The sequence below is a fragment of the Amyelois transitella genome, chromosome 9 (genome assembly GCF_032362555.1).
Source record: "Amyelois transitella isolate CPQ chromosome 9, ilAmyTran1.1, whole genome shotgun sequence".
Classification (NCBI taxonomy): Eukaryota; Metazoa; Arthropoda; class Insecta; order Lepidoptera; family Pyralidae; genus Amyelois; species Amyelois transitella.
The window spans coordinates 1,372,499-1,397,010 of NC_083512.1; the positions used below are offsets into that span (position 1 = coordinate 1,372,499).

Consider the following 24,512-nt stretch of genomic DNA (forward strand, 5'->3'; position numbering starts at 1 on the left):
GTCGTATTGCGCAAGCTTATTTTCTTTACTTAAAGTTCTCTCTTTCTTATCACCTCTTGTCCTTATAAAAACAAACAATTCCCCTCAAATTCAACAGGACACTTCGCATAATAATTGTCATATCTTTTGGTTTTACAACATTGGTAGTCGTCAAAATAAATTACTTAAAACTAAGTTGAGTGCCGTTTCTAAAGCGTCCGCTCGTCTATAGTAAACAGAAATAAATGAACACAAAAGAATCAAATCATCCAAATACCTCGCAAAGTGGCGAAAACAAAAGCGATTTAAAATTATTACGTACAACCACAAGGAAAAACTACTGCGCACTCATTCACCCTTCATTGAGTGAGAACGTAGGCGGCGGCTGCCTCCCTCGGGGGATCTTCCGTCTCGTTCCCTCACATTTGGTAGATATATTCGCATCTGTGTATAACCACCCACGCAATCAATGGACGCCTACGCTGGCCTCATTCACAAGATAGGGATGTGCCACGGTTCGATGCAAATTTTGATAAATAACGTTTCGGTTAGATTAGCGAAGGGATTTTGCTAAATGGCTTTACACGATCGTCTGTGCTGATATGGATTGAAATGTGCTGTAGCGAGTTTAGCTACGGTATTTATAGAACGTGCCGTGTGGTTCCCGGCACAAATACAAAAAAGAATAGGACCACTTCATCTCTTTCCCGTGGCCTCTTTCCCGTTCCGTGTCGTAAAAGGCGGCTAAGGGATACGCTTATAAACTTAGAATTTTTCTTTCAGGCGATGGGCTAGCAACCTGTCACTATTTGAATCTCAATTCTATCATTAAGCCTATCAGCTGATTGTGGCCTATCAGTCTTTCAAGACTGCTGGCTCTGTCTACCCCGCAAGGAAAATAGACTTGAACATATAAAACAATGTTGTGAAACCAAAACACATAACAATTGTTATATGATATTGAAATGTCCCAGAATCTATACCAATATTATAAAGCTGAAGAGTTTGTTTGTTTGAACGCGCTAATTTGAGGAACTACTGGTTCGAATTGAAAAATTATTTTTTGTGTTGAAAAGACCATTTATCGAGGAAGGCTTTAGGCTATATAACATCACGCTGCAACTTTTAGAAGCGAAGAAATAATGGAAAATGTGAAAAATACGGAAAAAAATTATTCACCCTGGAGGGCTTCAATGATGCCCAAAATAACTATTTCACACGGAGTCACAGCTAGTAATGAATAAAAACATTTGAATTTGAATTCCCCTTGTTATTCTGTACTGTAAGGCCTACTGTATACATATAATTCAGTAAATTCATAGGTACTAACATTCGCTCAATACCTACCCCACTCCACCGATTATAGTAGCACCTAACCTTTAGCATTTAGGGGTAAAATGACCGAAACCTTTTGCGGGATTATGTTATTCTCTGTAAATATTGCAATGACATTTATGGGGTGTGCCTTTTAGTATCGTGCCCGTGAATTCGTTCGCGTACTCGATCATTTGATATGAATGAAAAAAGTTGATGTTGAAAAGAGTTTTGATTGAAATAATCAGTTTTACATTTATTCATGTTTTTTAATGTAGAAAATGTGCATTCGTCCACAATTTAGATTTAAGAGATCTATAATTGTAAATTTACGTACGGTGAAAATGCTGCAGTGTAGTTTGTTCCGCCGCTTCTTCTACACATGCGCTTTGGAAGCGGTAGTGGTTATAATTAGATTTAAGTGATGTGACGTCTATAAGTGATATATACCATGTATCAAACTTTGGAAATAAATCTATCCTATTCTATTCTAGTTTCTACTGTCGGTTGACTCTCTTATACTGGCGTATTCCCAGTTGCATCCCACCCTTAGTTTAGGGCCTGGGGTCCACTTTCCTCCTCCTACCTAGTTCTAACACCATGACCTGTAGGTCGCCTTACTAATATTAAACAAAAAATATAGGAATCATCTTAAAAATAATAGCTTATAGTAACAAGACTAAGGGTAATAGACATAATAGATATTAAACTTTCGCGTTGCAATATACTATGCTCAGTCGATGTCCACGGCCCATTGAACGATGATTCGAAACTTCCGTGTTATAAATTCGTTTTGCCCGGTAGATCCGCAGCTCTCCTTGTTCCAGAGATGCCCCTAAATAGCGGCAGGAATAAGTAAAATAAAGAGATTGCAAAAATACGGTCCTTATAGTTGAAGCGTGATGTCATATAGCCTAAAGGCTTCCTCGATAAATGTTCTATTCAACACAAAAAAAAATTCAATTCGAACCAGTAGCTCCTGAGATAAGCGCGTTCAAACAAACAAACAAACTCTTCAGCTTTATAAGTATAGATTACGGCGTCTGTGGCCCAGCGGTAGTGCGCTTGTCTTTGACATCGGATGTCTCGGGTTCGAATCCCGGTCAGGTCATGATTAGAAACAAAATTTCTCTGATTGGCCTGGGTCTTGGATGTGTGCAAAGTTCCAAGTTGATCAGACGTTTAGAAACCAGTGAAAATTAAGGTCAAAGATTCCGTTACATACATACATACATACATACATACATACATACCTACATACATACATACATACATACATACATACAACCCAAGCTAATAAAAGCGTAGTAAAAAAAACAAAACTACATTCGCATCACTAAATTCGATAGTGAGAGTTGAATGACATAGTAAACTAAATCAATACTACGTCAGCGAAGCCTCCGGAAACGTATTGCGCAATTGCAGTGACCTGACCTTCGAGACCTTGACCTTGTGGTATATGCAGCCAAACGCCCACGAACACCCAAATATCAAAGGTCAAAATCCCCCCTCCTCTACCAAGTACTGTACAGTACAAGCCTATAGGTATATGTTTGAATGCGGAATTTGAGTTTAAAAATAGAACATGCGACGCAGTTTAGACAATAACAATGGCAAGGCTATACAATCATACGCATATAATCGGTGTAAAATTGAGTGACAGGATAAGGTGTTCATTCATGTTGACACGTCTATATCACTTGCGGGTAGACAGAGCCAGCAGTCTTGGAAGACTGACATGCTACAGTCAGATGTTAGGCTTAATGAATTGAGAATCTAATAGTGACAGGCTAACCTATCGCCTAAAAAACATCTTAAGTTTATAAGCCTATCCCTCAGTCGCCTTTAACGACAGCCATGGAAAAGAAATGGAATTTACTTATTTACTTTGACGACATCCATGGGAAAGAGATGGAGTGGTCCTATTCTTTCTTATAATTGTGCCGGGAACCACACGGCACTGTGTTTTGAAGGAAGATCTTAATCAAATTTTGCATAGATACTTCTTTCCTTTTTAAGCAAGTACGTCCCTTTAAATTAATTTTGGCCATGAAGACTTTCACCCATAGAATATAGCCGCGTGTCGCGTTGTATTAAAAACTACTCATAGTACAAAAACAACAGAATGACACATGATCATAGTAGCGCAACACTCCGCTGCGTCGTTGCTTTGAAATTGTTTTATTCCGTTCGGAAATAAACTCTTACGACAAAGACAGTAAGTTTATTACCACACGGTGGTCGGAAAAAGCGTCGTCATGACGTCAGAGCGACGTAATTTTCAGTGTAAACAAGATAATTGAGTTGAACATATGTAGATTGCGGTATCTGCAAATGTGTTGTTAGAAGCACGTGTTGAACATCGGTGGCTAATTATATATATAAATAAATAATAATGCCGTGTGGTTCCCGACACAAATACAAAAAAGAATAGGACCACTACATCTCTTTCCCATGGATGTCGTAAGAGGCGACTAAGGGATAGGCTTACAACCTTCGGATTCTTTTTTAGGCGATGGGCTAGCAACCTGTCACTATTTGAATCTCAGTTCTATCATTAAGCCAAATAGCTGAACATTCATTCTTTTCAAGACTGTTGGCTCTGTCTACCCCGCAAGGGATATAGACGTGACCATATGTATGTATGTATGTATAAATAATAAATATATACGGGACAAATTACACAGATTGAGTTAGCCTCGAAGTAAGTTCGAGACTTGTGTTACGAGATACTAACTCAACGATACTATATTTTATAATAAATACTTATATAGATAAACATCTAAAAAGTCATTCCAAAGTCTAGAAAGTTCATTTCTCATCATGCCCTGGCCAGGATTCGAACCCGAGACCTCCGGTGACACAGACAAGCGCACTACCGCTGCGCCACAGAGGCCGTCAATGGTTAGTTTAAAATATACTTTATATGTGCATCATCCAATCTAATTAACTATCTTACTGACTATACAATATTTTATTATTAAAGTAAAGATTCCCATTTTTGTTTTCAATTAATCAATATAAAATCTATATAATGACGTCTATATCCTCTGCGGGTAGACAGAGCCAACTATTTTGAAAAGACTGATTTGCCACGTTCTGCTGTATGGCTTAATGATAGAATTGAGATTCGAATAGTCGTATAAATCCTAAGTTTATAAGCCTGTCCCCTCAGTCGCCTTTAACGACATCCATGAAAAAGAGATGTAAAGTTGCTATCCTTTTTTCTATTGGTGCCGGGAACCACACTGCACGTTATTAAATCTATGTATTTTAGTACAAATTTCGTATATCAATTGTCTCGAACTAATTTTAGTTCTAGGACAGTCTGTGAGATTTGTCCGGTGTATAAATTATTTATACAAATTTGTACCTCTGTTTAGCTTTAATCAGTAATTTTTAAGCTTCCCAACTTTGAAAATTAATTGCTTGGCATTCGTCACTGGCGTAATGAAGTCTGAATAAATTACTTACAAATTGCTGGACGGCCGTAAAAGCCTCTTTTATTTTGAGCGAAATAAGACGTTTGATGTATACAGAATAGAATTTACGAAATTTGTTTTTTAATATTATTTTTTTTGTGGCTTTTAACGTCTCGATATGGCAACCCCATCGGATTTCGAACAAGAGTTTTACGTTGTGAGGGAAGTTTGTGTTGAAAATTTTCGCGCTAAAGAGCTTCGACTTATAATTCTTTTTAAATATTATCCGGAGGTGAATTATTTACTGTAGTAATCATAATGTAACGTATCATTCATACATATAATTACGTTTATATCTCTTGCGGGGTAGACGGAGGCAATAGTCTTGAAATAACTGATAGGCCATGTTCAGCTATTTGGCTTAATGATAGAATTGAAATTCGAATACTCGTAATGACAGGTTGCTAGTCCATCGCCTAAAAGAAGAATCCCAAATGTATAAGCCTATCCCTTAATCGCTTTTATGAATTCGTATACTCGTAAATAATTATTTTTCAACGCACGTATGAAATCCTGAAAGTTTCCGTGTATGACACAATAAAATTAAAACTATTCCTGGAAATAATTCATTAGTATACCACACAAAATCGCATAATTTTGTCCCGGAATAGAATTAAATAATTTACTTGTATCAAATTACCTGACCCAAGCCCGAAGGATTAATTTCACCTCAACCGATTCGGACGAAATTAATTGCTGGACTAGGATTATTGCAGGTAATTTCGAACCTACATAATTCAAGCAAGAGGTTATAATAATATAATAAAGATTTTTATTTCTACATGTTTTGTATAACATCCGCCGACGTGTTCCCAGCACCGATTGGAATAGAATAGACCGTTCCATCTCTTTACCATGGATGTCGTAAAAGGCAACTACATAGGCTTATAAACTTGATATACTTTTTGTAGGCGACGGGCTGGCAACCTGTCACTATTTGAATCTCAATTCTATCGTTAGCTGAACGTGGCCTATTAATCTTTTAAAGACTATTGGCTCTGTCTACCCTCGAAGGGATATAGTCGTGATTACATGTATGGATGTATGTAGGGTTTACCTGCAGCTTCGCTCGCGCAATTTTAGCGCCACCTACAAAAGAATACAGGTGTTACGCAAATTCTACGGGAACTATAGTTTTTACTGGGAAAGTACTCTTTGTCCTTCTTCAGACGTTTAGTTATATATACGGATATAAACGTGGTTATAAATGACGGCCTCTGTGGCGCAGCGGTAGTGCGCTTGTCTGTGACATCGAAGGTCCCGGGTTCGAATCCCGGCCAGGGCATTATGAGAAAAGAACTTTTTCTGATTGGCCTGGGTCTTGGATGTTTATCTATATAAGTATTTATTATAAAAAATAGTATTGTTGAGTTAGTATTTCGTAACACAAGTTTGGAACATACTTCGAGGCTAACTCAATCTGTGTAATTTGTCCCGTATATATTTATTTATTTATATGTGTGTATGTATTTATTTATTTAAACTTTATGCACTATAAATGTAGGTACAACAGGTGGACTTAATGCCACAAGGCATTCTCTGACAGTCGAACCTTTGGACCAAACTGAGATGGATGTACGGGTGGTGCGATAACTATATGTATGTATGTATATGCTTAATGTTAAAACACCACCGTGCCGTGTGGTTCCCGGCACCAATACAAAAAAGAATAGGACCACTCCATCTCTTTCCCATGGATGTCGTAAAAGGCGACTAAGGGATAGGCTTACAAACTTGGGATTCTTTTTTAGGCGATGGGCTAGCAACCTGTCACTAGTTGAATCTCAATTCTATCGTTAAGCCAAATAGCTGAATGTAGCCATTCAGTCTTTTCAAGACTGTTGGCTCTGTCTACCCCGCAAGGGATATAGACGTGACGGTATGTATGTATGTTAAAATACCACTCGTTATTTTTTTATTACAAATGCGTATCACAATGATAATTAACAGTTTATTGCCGTGTTATTATATAAAAAGCACATAGCAACACAAATCATTCAATCGACCACAGCATAATAAACTTATCAAATGACTAGCTGTGCCCGCTACTTCGTCCGCTTGGGATAATTATTTTGAGCATCATTGAAACCCTCAAGGAGGATTATTTTGACCGTTTTTTTTCACATTTTATTTTCCATGCTGTTTAAAGCGAATAATCATTCATGATTCCGTGTAGAGTGTAAAAGACAATCAAGGAATAACCCTCACTTACCGGAACATAAATCAGAAAAAAGTAATTAGTTTATGGTCGAGATAAGATTGAATCTGTGTATCTTTAGGGATTATAAGACAATTATCATTTATGACATGACAATAAACTTGGGATTCTTCTTTTAGGCGATTGGCTAGCAACCTGTTACTATTTGAATCTCAATTCCATCATTAAGCCAAACAGTAGAACGTCGCCTTTCCGTCTTTTTAAGACTGTTGGCTCTGTCTACACCGCAAGGGATATAAACGTGATTATATGTATGTACGTAAATCATTTTCCAATATAACATGGTTGCTTAGCTACATTGATTGTGGTTCTTCTGATGTCTATCACCCAGGCAAGTATAAAAGTTCTAAAATCATTCTTGTTTAGTTCCCGATAAATTATTTTTTATGATTATATAATGATGTTTTTATATCAACGTTAATTGAGATGAACAAAAAGTACTATTAAATTGCCACCGCTTAAAGATAAGATGTGTGAAGTATTAATGAATTAATAATGGGACAATAATAACATTATCAGTAACGACCACCGTTTTTTTTTTGTCTAAAATAACTCTCAGACAACAGCAACGCAACTAAATTAATTCTAGACATTTTTGTTTTCCTCGAAAAGTCGTACGCGTGGAAGTTTTCAAAATAGCGAAAAGAATGTTCCTTTAGTCTTGGTCTCTAAGTTTGGAAGATCGGGAAGTTGTAGTTATCGAAGAAAATGCTGCAGTGCAGTTTGTTACCGCTTCTGCTGCACTAAAGCTTTGGCAGCGGCAGTAAACTTAGTTTTGAGTAATTTATTCGACGTCAACCAATGTTGTGAAACCAAAAGATACATACATACATACATACATAAACTCACGCCTCTTAAACCAAAAGATATGACGATTATTAAGTGATGTTTGGTGATGTTTGAAATGTCCCATAATAATGAATTAAATTTGAATTTTTAAATCAGAAAGAAACATAAAAAACCAGGAACGTTTATAAAAAAAAAATGGTAGCGGAATGCACTTCTAAAAAAAGAAATATAATTTACCTGTATGCAGAGTAAAATAAACCTATCTCAAGATATCTTTGGCTATCGCCCAAACCTATTAAAAACTACGTATAAAGACTGATGTCCACTAAATCTTAGACAATTAACATCTTTATCTACTTCTGAATAAGTGTGAAATTTGATTGACACGTCCGGACAATTCAGGAAAACATTAGCACGTTATTTTTGTCGGTCACGTGAATTTAAATGACCGCGTGGATTGGAATTCTATACGAAAATTGACTAGTTACAACTTTATGTTTTCTCAAAATGGAAAAAGTAGTTAGTTAGGTTTTTCTCAGAATTTTCTGGAAAGAAAATTTTATTGCTAAATGAAATGCTAATAATCTTGGCATTCTACTATAAGGCGACGGGCTAGCAACCTGTCACTATATGAGTCCCAATTTCTTCACTAAGCCAGCCAGTAAGACTTAACTTTTTTTTACTTTTCTGTCTACTCCGTAAGGGATTATATGTTTGTAACATTTTATTATTTTATCGTCTTTATCTTAAGGCCTCTGACTTATTCATAAATTATGATTTTTTGTCACACTCCTTTGAAACAAAAGAATCAACCCTAAATCTCGAAGTCCTTCTAAATTTTAGTAAATTTTACGTTGTCTATCAGTCAGTTATAGAGTAACAGAAGTGATTTCATTTGTGAGTAGGTAAAATTTTATACTGTAACATGGATATATTCACGTCTATATCCCAGGTAGACAGAGCTAAAAGTTTTGAAAGTACTAATAGGCCACGCTCAGCTGTTTAGCTTAATGATAGAATTGAGATTCAAATAGTGACAGGTTGTTAGCCCGTCGTCGCTTACTTTTACTGTTTGTAAAAAAAAACAACAGGTAAGTCGAATTACGATTTCCACATTGGGGCAGAAAACCGCTATTACAAAAAGGCTAGTGTCAGTTTACCTTTTGTGCCTTTGTTGGTCGAAAGCTGCTTTAGATCAACTTTCATACGCCGTAATTGTGCTCCGAAGCCAAGGTTGTGACCGTGGACCGCGAATTTGATCTTATTTCCATCGGATTTGAGTCTACTTTGCAAATTGATAAATTGTAAATATCAACTAACTGACCACATGCTGAAGGTCACGACTTAATAAAATTGTTGTACTCTTGGCTGTAAAATAAAAACAGTGAGGAAGGGAAACTTTATTAATTAATTTTTAATACATTATTACAAGACAGACTTACAAGATATAAACAATAGGTAATACTTAGTGAATAAGCAATGTCATCCTTACCAAAAAATAAAACTATTTTTTTATACACTTATTCATATACAATACAAACAAATTTTATTTACGACAAGACATAGGGCGACTGATATGCTTATAATCTTGGGATTTCTCTTGTAGGCGACGGGCTAACAACCTGTCACTATTTGAATTTCAATTCCATCATAAGGCCATACAAAGTGGCCATTCAGTGTTTTCAATACTGTTGGCTCTATCTACCCCGCAAGATAGATGAAATAGATTACCGTTGTTTACAAATAAAATTACACCAACTCAATGACTGTAATTCATTTAAACTATGTATAACATGTTTAACAAAAATTCCACCATGAAGATATACAATTTTGATATTCTGCCAATTTTTTTTTCATTCTAGTCCTGATTTATACATACATACATATGGTCACGTCTATATCCCTTGTGGGGTAGACAGAGCCAACAGTCTTGAAAAGACTGATAGGCCACGCTCAGCTATTTGGCTTAATTATAGAATTGAGATTGAAATAGTGACAGGTTGCTAGCCCATCGCCTAAAAAAGAATCTAAAGTTTATAAGCCTACCCCTTAGTCGGCTTTTACGACATCCATGGGAAAGAGATGGAGTGGTCCTATTCTTTTTTGTATTGGTGCCGGGAACCAATAAAAAAAAACTTAAATTTCTATACGGTTACTCATTTAGTCTCTCATTATTTTTAACATTATGTGACAGCTCTCTTTGATTATTATTATAAGTCAATGATTTGTTTGCAATTGCCTTAAAATTGATGTTATTATGTTCGAGTTGTTAAATATAAGTGGTACATTATGTTGAAATTTGTTTTAACACTAGTTACTTTTAAAATAAGCCACAAGTATTTATTTTACAATAAATATATACGGGACAAATTACACAAATTGAGTTTTTCTCGAAGTAAGTTCGAAAAATATATAACGAGATACTAACTCAACCATACTATATTTTATAATAAATAACTGTATAGATAAAAATCCAAGGCCCACACCAATCAGAGAAAGTTCGTTTCTCTTCATGCCCTGACCGGGATTCGAACGCGGGACGTCCGGTGTCACAGACAAGCGTTTTACCGCTGCGCCACAGAGTCCGCCTTACATACGTACATACATTCATATACTCATAAAATCAAGACTATATCCCTTGCGGGGCAGACAGAGCAAACCGTCTTGAAAAGACTGAAACGTCACGATCAGCTGTTTGACTTAATGATCGAATTTTGATTCACATAGTGACAGGTTGCTAGCCCATCGCCTAAAAGAAAAATCCCAAGTTTATAAGCCTATCCCTTAGAATTGCATTTTTACACACACTATTTGATGTTAGTAGCAGATTAAATAAATAATCTGTTTCCTGATTAACCCTTAACACGTTAGCAGTGAGACTTATCGCGATAACTATAGTTCACTTCTCATAATCTATAAATACACGTTACATTGTCACTACAAAATCGATCTCGGATCACGCTCAATACTCGTTCCACGTGTTTCGGTCAATGATCTGTTAGGTAATTGTAATGCATTAATTGCATAGAAAGCCGACGCAAACAAGAGGTCAGTGACGATGCGTGATGTTTTTTATTGCGTGTTTGTTTATGTTTTCAGGTTTTGTCTTGTTTACAAAGAGTCGCAATTCTATATTTCTATAATTTATCCCTTATTCCCTTCATCCCTTGAATGAATTATTGAAACGTTTATTGCACCTAAGTTAACTTGCAGTGTGGTTCCAGGCATCAATAGATCACACCATCACTTTTCCATGGATATCGTAGAAGGCGGCTAAGGGATAGGCTTACAAACTTGGGATTCTTGTTTTAGGCGATGGGCTAGCAACCTGTCACAATTTGAATCTCAATTCTATCATTGAGCCAAATAGCTCAATGCGGCCTATTAGTCGCCGATCAGTGTTTTCAAGACTGTTGGCTTTGTCTATCCCGCAAGGGATATTAACGATAGGAGTGATACTATACAAAAAGAGGGCAATATCTTTTATTCTTGCAGCTAAGTGGTATCTAGTAATTGAAGGAGTTAGCGGCTAGTCATATAGAATTGCTCCTGAACGTATCACACTTGGCTCTCTCTTTCCCCGTGGATGTCGTAAAAGGCGACTAAGGGATAGGCTTATAAACTTGGGATTTTTCTTTTAGGCGACAGTCAAGCAACCTGTCACTATTCGAATCTCAATTCTATCATTGAGCCGAACAGCTGAACGTGGCCTATCAGTCTTTTCAAGACTGTCGGCTCTGTCTACCCCGCAAGGGATATAGACGTGATTATAAGTATGTACTTTTAAACGCAATATACTTTGAAAGGTTTTGCGTTGCCGTGGCTCGTTCTGACCTAATCCCGATTAATGGTGCTAGCGATTCGATTAATAATCGGTTGAGAATCGATGATTTATTCATGCCGCGGAATGGAACATCGGTAAGCCGGGATAATGTACAAGTAACTCAAGCATTAGGCGGCTTTGAATATATTTTGTGGAGTACTTCAGCGTCTTACTTGAAGGATAAGAAAATATGTTGGCAACTGACTTAACCCTTTACATACATACATAAAACCACGCCTCTTGCCCGGAGGGGTAGGCAGAGACTACCTCTTTCCACTTGCCACGATCTCTGCATACTTCCTTCGCTTCATCCACATTCATAACTCTCTTCATGCAAGCTCGGCGGTTTCGAGTACTTTCGACCTGACCCTTTACCAGGACGTGCGAAAAATTTCGTCTTCTCCTTTTACGGCATCCATGGGAAAGATATGGAATGGTCCTTATTTCTATTAGTGCTGGAAACCACACGGCATTCAAAATCCTTCCATCAAGTGATAAATTTATCCATGGCTCTCGCTTTGACATGGAAACTTGGCTAACTTGGCTTGGCTTATATAATACATATTTGCGCTTATCCCCTTAGTCGCCATTTACATCCACGGAAAAGATGTGGGAGTTGTCCTATACTTAACTGTGACAAACCACAGGGCACGAATCTTAAACTGAAGTTCAAAGACGTTTTCTAAAATTAACCTAATTTTTTTTAAGGACAAATAGTATTTTTCCATGGCGCCAAGAATTGAAAAGAAAAAAACAAAATCCCACAGATAAAATATGTCACATACATACGTATGTATGTACACTTAGCGACTGATATCTTGACATATAGCGAATCAAAACAAGTACATATGTATTTTGATACAAGTTGTCAATAAGTGGTCAACACTTTGTCCTCAAAGCGAAGCGTAAATATGACCCCAAGATAGCGTTAATTATAACCTCCATGCGTAAAGTACGTTGACTCTAATTCAATGTTATGTCAGTTTTAACAAGATTAAGATTGCCCAGTTTAAGGGCCGATGCCGGCAGCATCTGCAGAAAGCCATAAAATAAATAATAAATAAATATATACGGGACAAATTACACAGATCGAGTTAGCCTCGAAGTAAGTTCGAGACTTGTGTTACGAGATACTTACTCAACGATACTATGTATTATAATAAATACTTATGTAGATAAACATCCAAGACCCAGGCCAATCAGAAAAAAATCTTTTCTCATCACGCCCTGGCCGGGATTCGAACCCGGGACCTTTGGTGCCACAGACTTAACCCTGTTGTATTAATGTCAAGAGAAAGTAGGTGATAACTCCATTTTGAAATAGTATCCTCTGCCGGAATAGAGATGTCGTAAATAAATATGACTATATGTAAATGCCGTGTGGTTCCCGGCACCAATACAAAAAAGAAAAGTACCACTCCATCTCTTTCCCATGGAAGTCGTAAAAGGCGACTAAGGGATAGGCTTACAAACTTGGAATTCTTTTAAGGGCGATGGGCAAGCAACCTGTTACTATTTGAATCTCAATTTTATCATTAAGCCAAATAGCTGAACGTGGCCATTCAGTCTTTACAAGACTGTTGTCTGCCCCGCAAGGGATATAGACGTGACCATATGTATGTTTGTATACATATATAAATAAATACTTACTCGTTAGAACTGGTAGACACTGCATGCTCATTAACTCTGACCTTTCGTAATCAATCTGCAATACTGCTTGTTATAAACATTATAATGACTAAAGATAGATAGGCTGTGACTCCGCACGGGTTGCATTTATACAAATAAATCATAATCTTGAATCAGTCTATATTTAAAAAAAAACATACATACACATAGTCACGCCTATATCCCTTACGGGGTAGACGGAGCCAATAGTCCCGAAAAGACTGAATGGCCAAATTCAGCTGCTTGCTACAGGTTGCTAGCCCATCGCCTAAAAAAAGGATCGCAATTTTATAAGCCAATCCCTAAGTCGCCTTCCACGACATCCATGTGAAAGAGATGGAGTGGTCCTATTATTTTTTGTATTGGTGCCGGGAACCACACGGCCCTTCTGTAAGGATCTTCGTGACCACGATTTAGGAGTACGTAAGTCATGTAATAGGTGGAGTGTCTCTCATTCAAATTCCTTGGTACCATCAGGAGAAATCTGTAAGAAAAATTGCAATTGAAAATCCATTGTTCCAATCCATCCAAATCTCAATTTTATCATTAAGCCCAATAGCTGAGCGTGGCCATTCAGTCTTTTCAAAACTGTTGGCTCTGTCTACCCCGCAAGGGATATAGACGTGACCATGAGCATGTATCTAAAATCCATAGTCTAACCCTGTAAGAAACAGATGTGAATGTATTATAGGTACCTTTTTTTTACTCGTAGATAAATTTATAAACTGTGACACTCAAAAAAGCTTAAAGTTATCGACCTCACTCGAATTGTATATGATAATATCAGCTCATGCATGCCATGCATGTATTCACACGTGAGAGATTCAAGTTAGGAAGCTGTCATTGTCCATAGATATGTTAGTTGATAGATACATACATACATATAATCAAGTCTTTATTCAAAATTCACATGTATCTTTTCATCCAATTTCTTCGGTTAATCTAGAAAATACTTTTCGTCAGTTAGTCTTGCAGAATTAATGTTATTAATATTTCAACTCTTTCATTAAGCCAAACAGCTAAACGTGGCTTTTCAGTATTTTCGAGGCTCGGACTTCGTGCTTTGACGTAATAATACGACTAATCCCAGTCCATCAGTACATCCCCAAGTCATTCTAGTTTCAACTCGCAGGTATACAGGTTTCTCTTAAGTCGCAAGGGTATTAAATACCCATAAACCTTTTCACTCATTTCGGTAATCGATGCACCTATTTTGTATGTTTATTTATTGTAATTTTTGTATATGTTTATTATGATGGGTTAGCAACCTGTCACTATTTGAATCTCAATTCTATTATTAAGCCAAATACCTGAACGTGGCCATTCAGTCTTTTCAAGACTGTTGGCTCTGTCTACCCCGCAAGGGATATAGACGTGACCATATTTATGAATGTTTATTATAATTATTTTATTTAAAAAAAATTGTGTCATCTTCTTGGACTAAATATAATAGTTTGAATCTACATACAGACAGAGCCAACACAAGACTGAAAGATTACATTTAGATACTACACTAAGGCAGGAAGTTTGAAATTTATTAAAAATCGTGGTTGCGGACTAATAAAATTTAATATTTTATTAAAAAGAGTTAGGTACCAGTCACCTGAATAATTATTATCTGTGATCTAACTGCATCTTTGTCTATGCGCTAAAACAATATCACTTGTCTCTGACATAAAATTTCCAACGGCCTTGGATGCATACAAATCTTTGTTTACCAAATACATAGTATCGCAAGTGGTCCCTTATCAGTGCTTATCAAATCGTTAACTTATCTGCTCCACGCTCCAAAGTCATGGGCATTTCTCTGGCTTTTATTTTTGTAACGCTCGATGGATCATGAAATACAGCAAAATGTATATAAATTTTAACTTTATTTGTTTATTATGTGCCGTGTGGTTTGCGGCACTAGTAAAAAAAAGAGAATATGACCACATATTCTATTATATCTACTATTTAAAAAATCGATATCGTAAAAGGCGACTTTTAAACTTGGGATTCTTCTTTTAGATGATGATTGCTAACCTGCTACTTCAAATAATTTCAGGATAGCAATCATCTCATTTCTATCTTTAAGCTTAACAGCTGAACGTGGCCTATCAGTCTTTTCAAGATTGTTGGCTCTGTCAGGATAATAATCTATTATAAGTTCGTCTTCATTAAACTTATTTTATTTAGAAAACATACATTCATATATCTTGTACAAAATCTAATTTAAGTAGTTACTTTAGACCATTACCTAATATGTTTTCAGATGAGTGTAGCAAAATGCTTTAAAATCATATATAAATAAAAAAATTAAAACAAGAAAGAAATATGGTAGGTACTAGTCAACGCCTAATTATTACAGTATGTTATTTATCGTTAATGCATTTAACCTTTATGTAAAACACATTTTACTACCATGTTGCTATGAAAACAAGCGATAAAGTATAATGAACCTGAATTTGTACAAAATTATCAGGGTACCTATTTTTTAAGTGACGTACAATATTATATGTTATTGTAAATGGTTCTTAAAACAATCTAACTATGATTTGACCTGCGGAACAACATACATACATACATATTCATTTATTGATTTAAATTTCATTTGTAATAATACAAATGTATAGCACAATTGGCGGACTTTATGCTAAAAGCATTATCTACCAATCAACCATTGGTTCTGGCAGAGAACTTTATGGGTTTATGTGGGGTCAAACTAAATAAATATATTTTTACCTACACAAAATATGAAATAAAATAATTATAATAAACCCAATGGTTGACTGGTAGATAATGCTTCTAGCGTTAAGTCCGTCAATTGTGCTATACATTTTTATTTTGTGCAATGAAGTATTAAATAGTGTGGTTAGTAGTAGGTGCCGTGTGGTTCCCGGCACCAATACAAAAAAGAATAGGACCATTCCATCTCTTTCCCATGGATGTCGTAAAGGGCGACTAAGGGATAGGCTTGGGATTCTTTTTTAGGCGATGGGCTAGCAACCTCTCACTATTTGAATCTCAATTCTATCATTAAGCCAAATAGCTGAACGTGGCCATTCAGTCCTTTCAAGACTGTTGGCTCTGTCTACCCCGCAAGGGATATAGACGTGAACATATGTATGTATATGTAAGCATTAAATAAACAAATAACCCAGTAGTCACATTGAGTTGTCCCATAGTGGAATCAGTAGGCGCTTATGCCAGGAGTCCCCAAGCGGGTAGAATTAAAGGCCGACGGGTCACCCCGCTGGCCGCTCCGTGGAGAGCGGCCGAGCCGAGGCCGCCGTGGAAGCGGCCGCCGCGTCAGGAATGTGAGTGAGGGTAGCCCAAGCTCCTGACTCCAAAGCGGTAGGCGATGGCACCGTGTGATTTTAGTAGGTTCGAACCCCACATAACCCGTCTGGCTTCCAGTAGCCAGCCGGGTAGACGAAGATCTTTCCACACGTTAAAAAAAGGTCCACATAAACATCCCGTAGCCGGGCGGGAAGCCGGGTCTTTCCACAAGTTAAAAAAAATGGTAGCGATTAAATCCCAGTAATTCCAGGGATAAGAAGTGAGGCGTGATTAGTTATATGTATGCTGACATTAATGTGAACCATTACAACATGTAATTGTTTCTCAATAGACAGATAGAGACCATATTGTGCCCCAACTTATTACAACAGAGCGATATACACCCGGCCGAAACCTACGTACGAACAAAAATGTGGTTTCAACATACATACATGCATATGATCACGTCTATATCCCTAGCGGGGTAGACAGAGCCACCAGTATTGAAAAGACTGAAAGGCCACGCTCAGCTGTTTGGCTTAGTGATAGAATTGAGATTCAAATAGTGACAGGTTGCTAGCCCATCGCCTAAAAGAGGAGTACCAAGTTTATAAGCCTATCCCTTAGTCGCCTTTTATGACATCCGTGGGAAAGAGATGTATTGGTCCTATTCTTTTTTGTAATGGAGCCGGGAACCACACGGCTCAACATACATACATAAAATAACGCCTCTTTCACGGAGGGGTAGGCAGAGACTACATCTGTCCACTTGCCACGATCGCTGCATACTTCCTTCGCTTCATCCACATTCATAACTCTCTTCATGCAACCATGGTTTCAAACATAGAACAATAACATTCAGAAATAGTGTTAGCCGTGATATTCTTTTTTTTTTATATATCTAAGATCAGACTTATGGTAATAGCATTCATACGAGTATTTTGAAACTTTAAATTTCGAGAATTATGAATCCACATGAAAGTTGCAAGTGGAAAGATGTAGACTTGGCCTCCGAGAAAGAGGCGTGATGTATGTTTGAATGTACTTATACATACATATGTACATACATACATATAGCCACATCTAAATCCCTTGCAGGGTAAACAGAGCCAACAGTCTTGAAAACTGATATGTCACGTTCAGCTTTTTGGTTTGATGATAGAATTGAGATTCAAATAGAGACAGGTTGCAGCCTTATGTAATAATTTAATGTATTTATGTTTATATTAATTTATATATGTATAATAAATGTTAAATATTGCGTTTGAATGAAATTTGTTTATCACTACATAGTATAAAACAAAGTCGCTATTTTAGTCTGTCTGTATGCTTAAATGTTTAAAATTACGCAACGGATTTTGATGCGGTTTTTTGTAACAGGTAGAGTGATTCAAGAGGAAGGTTTTTATGTATAATAACATTTACAATTTTGCACCCGTGCGAAGCCGGGGCGGGTCGCTAGTTTGTCTGTATATATTTATGCACCTTTATTAAAATAGTATACGATATATAACTCGCTCGCGGATATGCTTCGTCCTTGCAGGGCCTAGATTGGCATTTGGTGCAAACACGCGGATGTAGAACGGCCCTTATAACGGACACGTGTAGTGTATACTTGGTACATTAGTTTGTTTGTTTGTAAAATACTTTATTGTAGGTACATAACAAATTTTTTGTTGCACAATTTATTATTTTTTGTTGTAAACCGCTTTTGAATAGGAAATGTAAATGTAATGTTTAATCAAATTATAATCGAAACTATTTAAATTGGCAAAAAAAAAGTGTAAAGAATTAAAACAAATTGAGCCGGCGGTGGTGTAGTCAAGTTATCGCACATTTGAAGCGAGGTGTTTATGTTCGAATCCCATTGTTTTTTTTTAAATTCCCATTCCAATCCCATTGATTGGTTAATTATGCTATTACGAACATCACTGATTTTTAAATTTTTTATCTAGTCTTTAAACAAACAAACGCCTCTGACGTGTATGTAAACTACATTAATAAATAAATATATACAAATTACACAGATTGAGTTCTCGAAACACAAGTCTCGAACTTACATTGAGGCTCAATGTAAGTTCGAGACTTGTGTTTCGAGATACTAACTCAACGATACTATATTTTAAAATAAATACTTATAAAGATAAACATCCAAGACCCAGGCCAATCAGAAAAAGTTCTTTTCTCATCATGCCCCGACCGGGATTCGAACCCGGGACCTCCGATGTCACAGACAAGCGTACTACCGCTGCGCCACAGAGACCGTCATTACATTTCTATACATTTTCTGTGTTTTATTAAAAGTTCGTCGTTGTGTGTGAAAAATAGTGTAATATTTGATGTCTACATTGTACAAGGATAATTTTATCTATAAATTTATTTGTTATCAGTAACCACAGGTCCCACGCGACGGTGATAATATTTTTATCACCTTGAAACCATAACGCTTATAAAATTTAGTCCAAAAACAAAATACATATATGTATGTGCACTCCTTCGATGACTTTCCAAACTGAAAACAAAACGGAGCATTAAATATTTTTGTTACTGTAAAAATTAATTAATTTATATAATAAGTGCCTTGTAGTTCCTCACATCAAATAGAAAAAAGAATAGGTCCCACTCCATCTCTTTCCTATAGATGTCGTAAAAGGCGACTAAGGGATAGGTTCATAAACTTGGGATGAATGGATTGGCTAGGCTTCTTTTAGGCGATGGGCTAACAACCTGTCACTATTTGAATCTCAATTTCATCATTAAGCCATACGGCTGAACGTGACCTTACAGTCTTTTCAAGACTGTTGGCTCTGTCTACCCCGCATAGGATATAGACTTTATTATATGTATGTATGTAAATTTAGCCATGTAAGAATGTTGCCAACATTGGATGGTAGAAGTCTTTTATCTATGGGATTCGAACACGGACCCTTTACTACATAAGGCAGATGCTACACTACCGCGGGCTTCATTTTTTTTTACACCTTTGTAAGTATGAAAATATATTTAATTTTATCTCCATTTTAATTCGTCATTAAGAGACTATATACTTATAAGTACTTGGAATTAGTAAAATACAATAACATGGAAAATACGTAGATTATTTTTATTTTAATGCGATTATAATATTTTCATCTATACTAATATTATAAAGCTGAAGAGTTTGTTTATTTGAACGCGCTAATCTCAGGAACTACTGGTTCGAATTGAAAAATTCTTTTTGCGTGGAATAGACCATTTATCGAGGAAGGTTTTAGGCTATAGGAATAATAACATTACGCTGCAACTATAAGCACCTCAGAAATAATGGAAAATGTGAAAAAAAACGGGGGAAATTATACATCCTTGAGGGCTTCAATGATGCCCAATATAACTATTCCACGCGGACGAAGTCGCGGGCACAGCTAGTTACAAAATAATACTTTGACGTAATCGATAGCATTAGCCATACGTCACTATACATCATACGGAACCCCATAAGACTTAGTATGGCATTTTATGGCTTGTCAATGAATGATACACCCTTCATCCCTCGTCCGTCATCTGATGATTGAATGACCTGAATACTATGGAAGAATACACGTTAAGGCACGGATCCATTGCTACGCACGGACGACTTTTTTATGATGTTTATTTTATTATTGCTTAAACTTGTATGGGTTAGACAGAGCCAACAGTGTTGATAAGACCGAAAGGCCACTTTTACACACATTTAAAGACGAATGTATCTTGAACAGATTGAGGACTTCCTGCCATAAGGTCAGATGAAGAGTACCCGAAACCGCCGAGCTTGCATGAAGAGAGTTCTGAATGTGGATGAAGAAATAAGCAGAGATCGTGGCAAGTGGAAAGATGTAGTCTCTGCGTACCCCTCCGGGAAAAAGGCGTGATTTATGTATGTATGTATGAGATTCAAACAGTGGCAGGTTGCTAGCCCATCACTTATACAAGAATCCGTAGTTTATTAGTCTATCCCTTTGTCGCCTTTTACTACATCCATTTTTAAAACATACACACATACACTCAAGTCTTTATCCCTTGCAGGGAAGACAGAGCCAACAAACAGTCTTGAAATGACTGTTAGGTCACCTTCAGCTATTTGGCTTAGTGAATTTATAAAACATTCCGGCTTTAATTTTCCAACTTGCCGTCTACCTGCCACGATATTATGATTTCATTAACTTGAAATCGTAGAACAAGTAACAATGGATCTGTAGCTTAAATTTCTTATTTATCTCGTGAACATATTGACCCATATTTTTATCGTTATTCATATACTTAATTGTTTTTGTTGCAGGTTTGTACGGCCACTCAATAATTGGCACCTGTTAGTGGTAAGTGAATTACGTTATACAACATCCTAATTAATGTAATTAAGACAAAAAAATCTCTTATCACAATGTTGAATGTCGAAGTAGTCACCATTTTTTTTTCCAATCACAATAATTGTAGTTTTGTTAATCAATAATTAATTACATAATATTACATGTACCCTTAGTCGCCTATATAGAGTGGTCCTATTCTTAAGTGCTGAGAACCACACAGCACATGTATTTTTTTGGCTGTTAAATCATAAATTCTAGAGGAATGGTACCCCAATAAAATGGAATGTATAATATGAGTGGATTTAAAACTGTGTCAGTGTCGAACCAAGGCGAGATTCGTCTTATTGATATTGACATGAATTTGTTTGATAATTTGTTTTTTTTTTTCAAGATTGTTGGCTCTGTCTACCCCACAAGGAATGTGGACGTGACCATATGTATGTATGTATGTTGTTTGATATTTGGGATTCAGTTGTGTTTTATCAAAAGCATCGGTCGAATCGGTAAAGTTCCCAAAACGCGTAATGCGCAGGAAGGCACAGCCTGGACTGACATACGTAAACACATATAATCACGTCTATTTCCCTTGCGGGGTAGACAGAGCTAACGGTCTTGAAAAAACTGATAGGCCACGTTCAGCTGTTCGGATCAATGATATAATTGAGATTCAAATAAGTAGTGATAGGTTGCTAGCCCATCGCCTAAAAGAAGAATCCCAAGTATATAAACCTATCTCTTAGTTGCCTTTTACGACATCCATAGAAAAGATATGGAGTTATCCTATTCTTTTTTCTATTGGTGCCGGGAACCACACGGCACAGCCAAGACTGATTTAATATAATTTAGCAGATAAATAGACCCTTAATAGTAATGTATGCAAGACTTTATTCTTTCAATTTCTTTGACAAGGAAGTACGATATTTTCATGTATCTATTATGTACACAATAATAAAAATGGCGCTTTACATCGTATCCACAATGATACGGATTTTCGAAGAAATTTCCATTTATTTATTTAATTACATGCAATAACGTGTATCTTTTTGATAACAATTAAATGATTATCTATTTGCTATCGATTTATGTGTGAATCATGTTTTATAACGACTCACTCTTGACACATTTAGGAGGCGTTGACATGAACGCGGTAAACGACGCTACCTAATTTTTTTATAAATTGTTTACGCCAAGCAAAATTTATAATTTGACATCTTATATATAAAATTCGCGTGTCACAATGTTCGTTCCCGTACTCCTCCGAAACGGCTTGACAGATTCTCATGAAATTTTGTGAGCATTTTGAGTAGGTCTGAGAATCGGCCAACATCTATTTTCCATACCCCCTTAGTGATAAGGGTTGTCCACCCTTAACTTTTTTTAAACTAGAAATTACTTAAAAAATATTAGGGAAACAACGTTTGCCGGGACAGCTAGTAAATCCATGAAAATAGTATTGAATACTAGCTGCGCCCCAGGGTTTAGCTTTGGTGGGAATATCGGGATAAAAAGTATCCTATGTCTTATTACAGGTTATGATATACTAGCTGTCCCTGCGACTTCATCCGCGTGGAATAGTTATTATGGGTATCATTGAAACCCTCAAGGATGAATAATTTTCCCGGTTTTTTTTTACATTTATCATTATTTCTTTGCTCCTTTTAGTTACAGCGTGATGTTATATATCCTAAATCCTTCCTCGATAAAGTGTCTATAGTCTATAACGCAAAAAGAATTACTCAATTCAAACCAGTAGTTCCTGAGATTAGCACGTTCAAACAAACAAACTCTTCCGCTTTATAACATAAGTATAGATTGGAGCTAAAAAGTAAAATGGCGGGCATCGTGACAGTACAAATCAGGTTCGCTTTCGATGCATACGTCACTCAAGGTCAGTGATATCGGCCTTAGCTTCTTGTTCTCGATTCGCATTGAGAAACGTCTCCTATTTTATATCGAGCAAATTATCCCAACTTAGGGATGCAGTTGACTGGCGGCCTCTGTGGCGCAGCGGTAGTACGCTTGTCTGTGACACCGGATTCGGTTCGAATCCCGGCCAGGGCACGATGAGAAAGGAACTTTTTCTGATTAGCCTGAGTCTTGGATGTTAACAACCTGTCACTATTTGAATCTCGATTCTCAGCCCATCGCCTAAAAAACGAAAAAAAAACCCAAGTTAATAAGCCTATCCCTCAATCGTTTTTGACATCCATGGGATAGAGATGAACTGGTCCTATTCTTTTTGGTACTGGTGCCGGGAACCACACAGCACTCTTGACTTCTATGTACGTAATCTTTATATTCTTAAGTCACGTGTATCAATCGTTACCTGTCACCTGTTAAAAAGTTATGCAACACAACAAAATCTAGTCGTTGATAAGTTCAGGGCCACGAAGAGACCTTTCGATCCAACGGTCAAATTATACCTTACACTGCGCAAATGTACGGTCATTTTAAGTTATTACAACAGTGCGTTTGTGTCGTGTGGTTCCCTGCACTTTGGAACTTCATAGGTATACTTTGCTTAATAGAAAATCCTAACAATGTATAGTATACACTTTGTAGTTAAAGAAATAAATGCATTTTTCATTTTCATTTTTCATATTTTTCTCAGGGATGTCGTAAAACGTGGCCTTTCAGTCTTTGTGAGTATGAGACTATTGGCTCTGTCTACCCCGTAAGGGATAAAGACGTGATTATATGTACGTATGTCGTAAAAAGCAAAGGGTTTACAATGGATGTTGTAAAAGGCGACTGAGGGATAGGCTTACAAACTTGGGATTCTTTTTTAGGAGATGGGCTAGCAACCTGTCACTATTTGAGTCTCAATTCTTTTAATTTTGTTGGCTCTGTCTTCCCCACAAGGGATATACACGTGACCATATGTATGTATGTATATTGATTACATATAAATTAATGCCTACTGAAGAATTTTAACATTCATTATCTTAGTTAACAGCCTTGAATTGTTTCGGAATAATATAAAAATATATATTAAAACGAACTTGATATCACTGTTATAACTTAGCTAATAAAATAAATAACTCATTTAAGTAATATTAGTCGGTCTGCCTGACGATAGAAATGATCTTACTCGTAAAAAAAAATATTAAAGGACATTTAAAAAAAAAGGAGTTTAATGTCTTAAATCCTAAAATTGAGCCGGCTATTAGCGATCTAACAAGTATATTAGCATTAATTCGTTATTTATTCAGACCAGACTTAATACAATTTTTATGGATTACGTAACGCATTTGAATAAAATCAAGTTCATATTGCATCCTCATTTGAATCGACATAAAGAACATAAATAAAAAAAATAAAAATTGGAACAACACAAAGACGTACAAATCCTTTTTTATTAGTAGAGTTTTTCTTTGATCTTTCATCTATACTAATATTATAAAGCTGAAGAGTTTGTTTGTTTGTTTGAACGCGCTACTCTCAGGAATTACTGATTCGAATTGAAAAATTATTTTTGTGTTGAATAGACCATTTATCGCTATAAAACATCACGCTGCTACTTTTAGGAGCAAAGAAATAATGGAAAATGTGAAAAAGAACCGGGAAAGTTATTCATTCTTCAATGATGCCTAAAATAACTATTCCACGCGGACGAAGTCGCGGGCACAGCTAGTCACTACATAGTATAAAACAAA

At 36.4% G+C, this 24,512-nt stretch overlaps 1 protein-coding gene across 2 annotated transcripts in view; it reads left to right on the forward strand.

Moving 5' to 3' along the window:
• LOC106130271 (terminal nucleotidyltransferase 5C) overlaps positions 1 to 24,512 on the forward strand; it is a 192,127-nt gene that overhangs the window by 139,467 nt on the left and 28,148 nt on the right. The window lies entirely within an intron of this gene.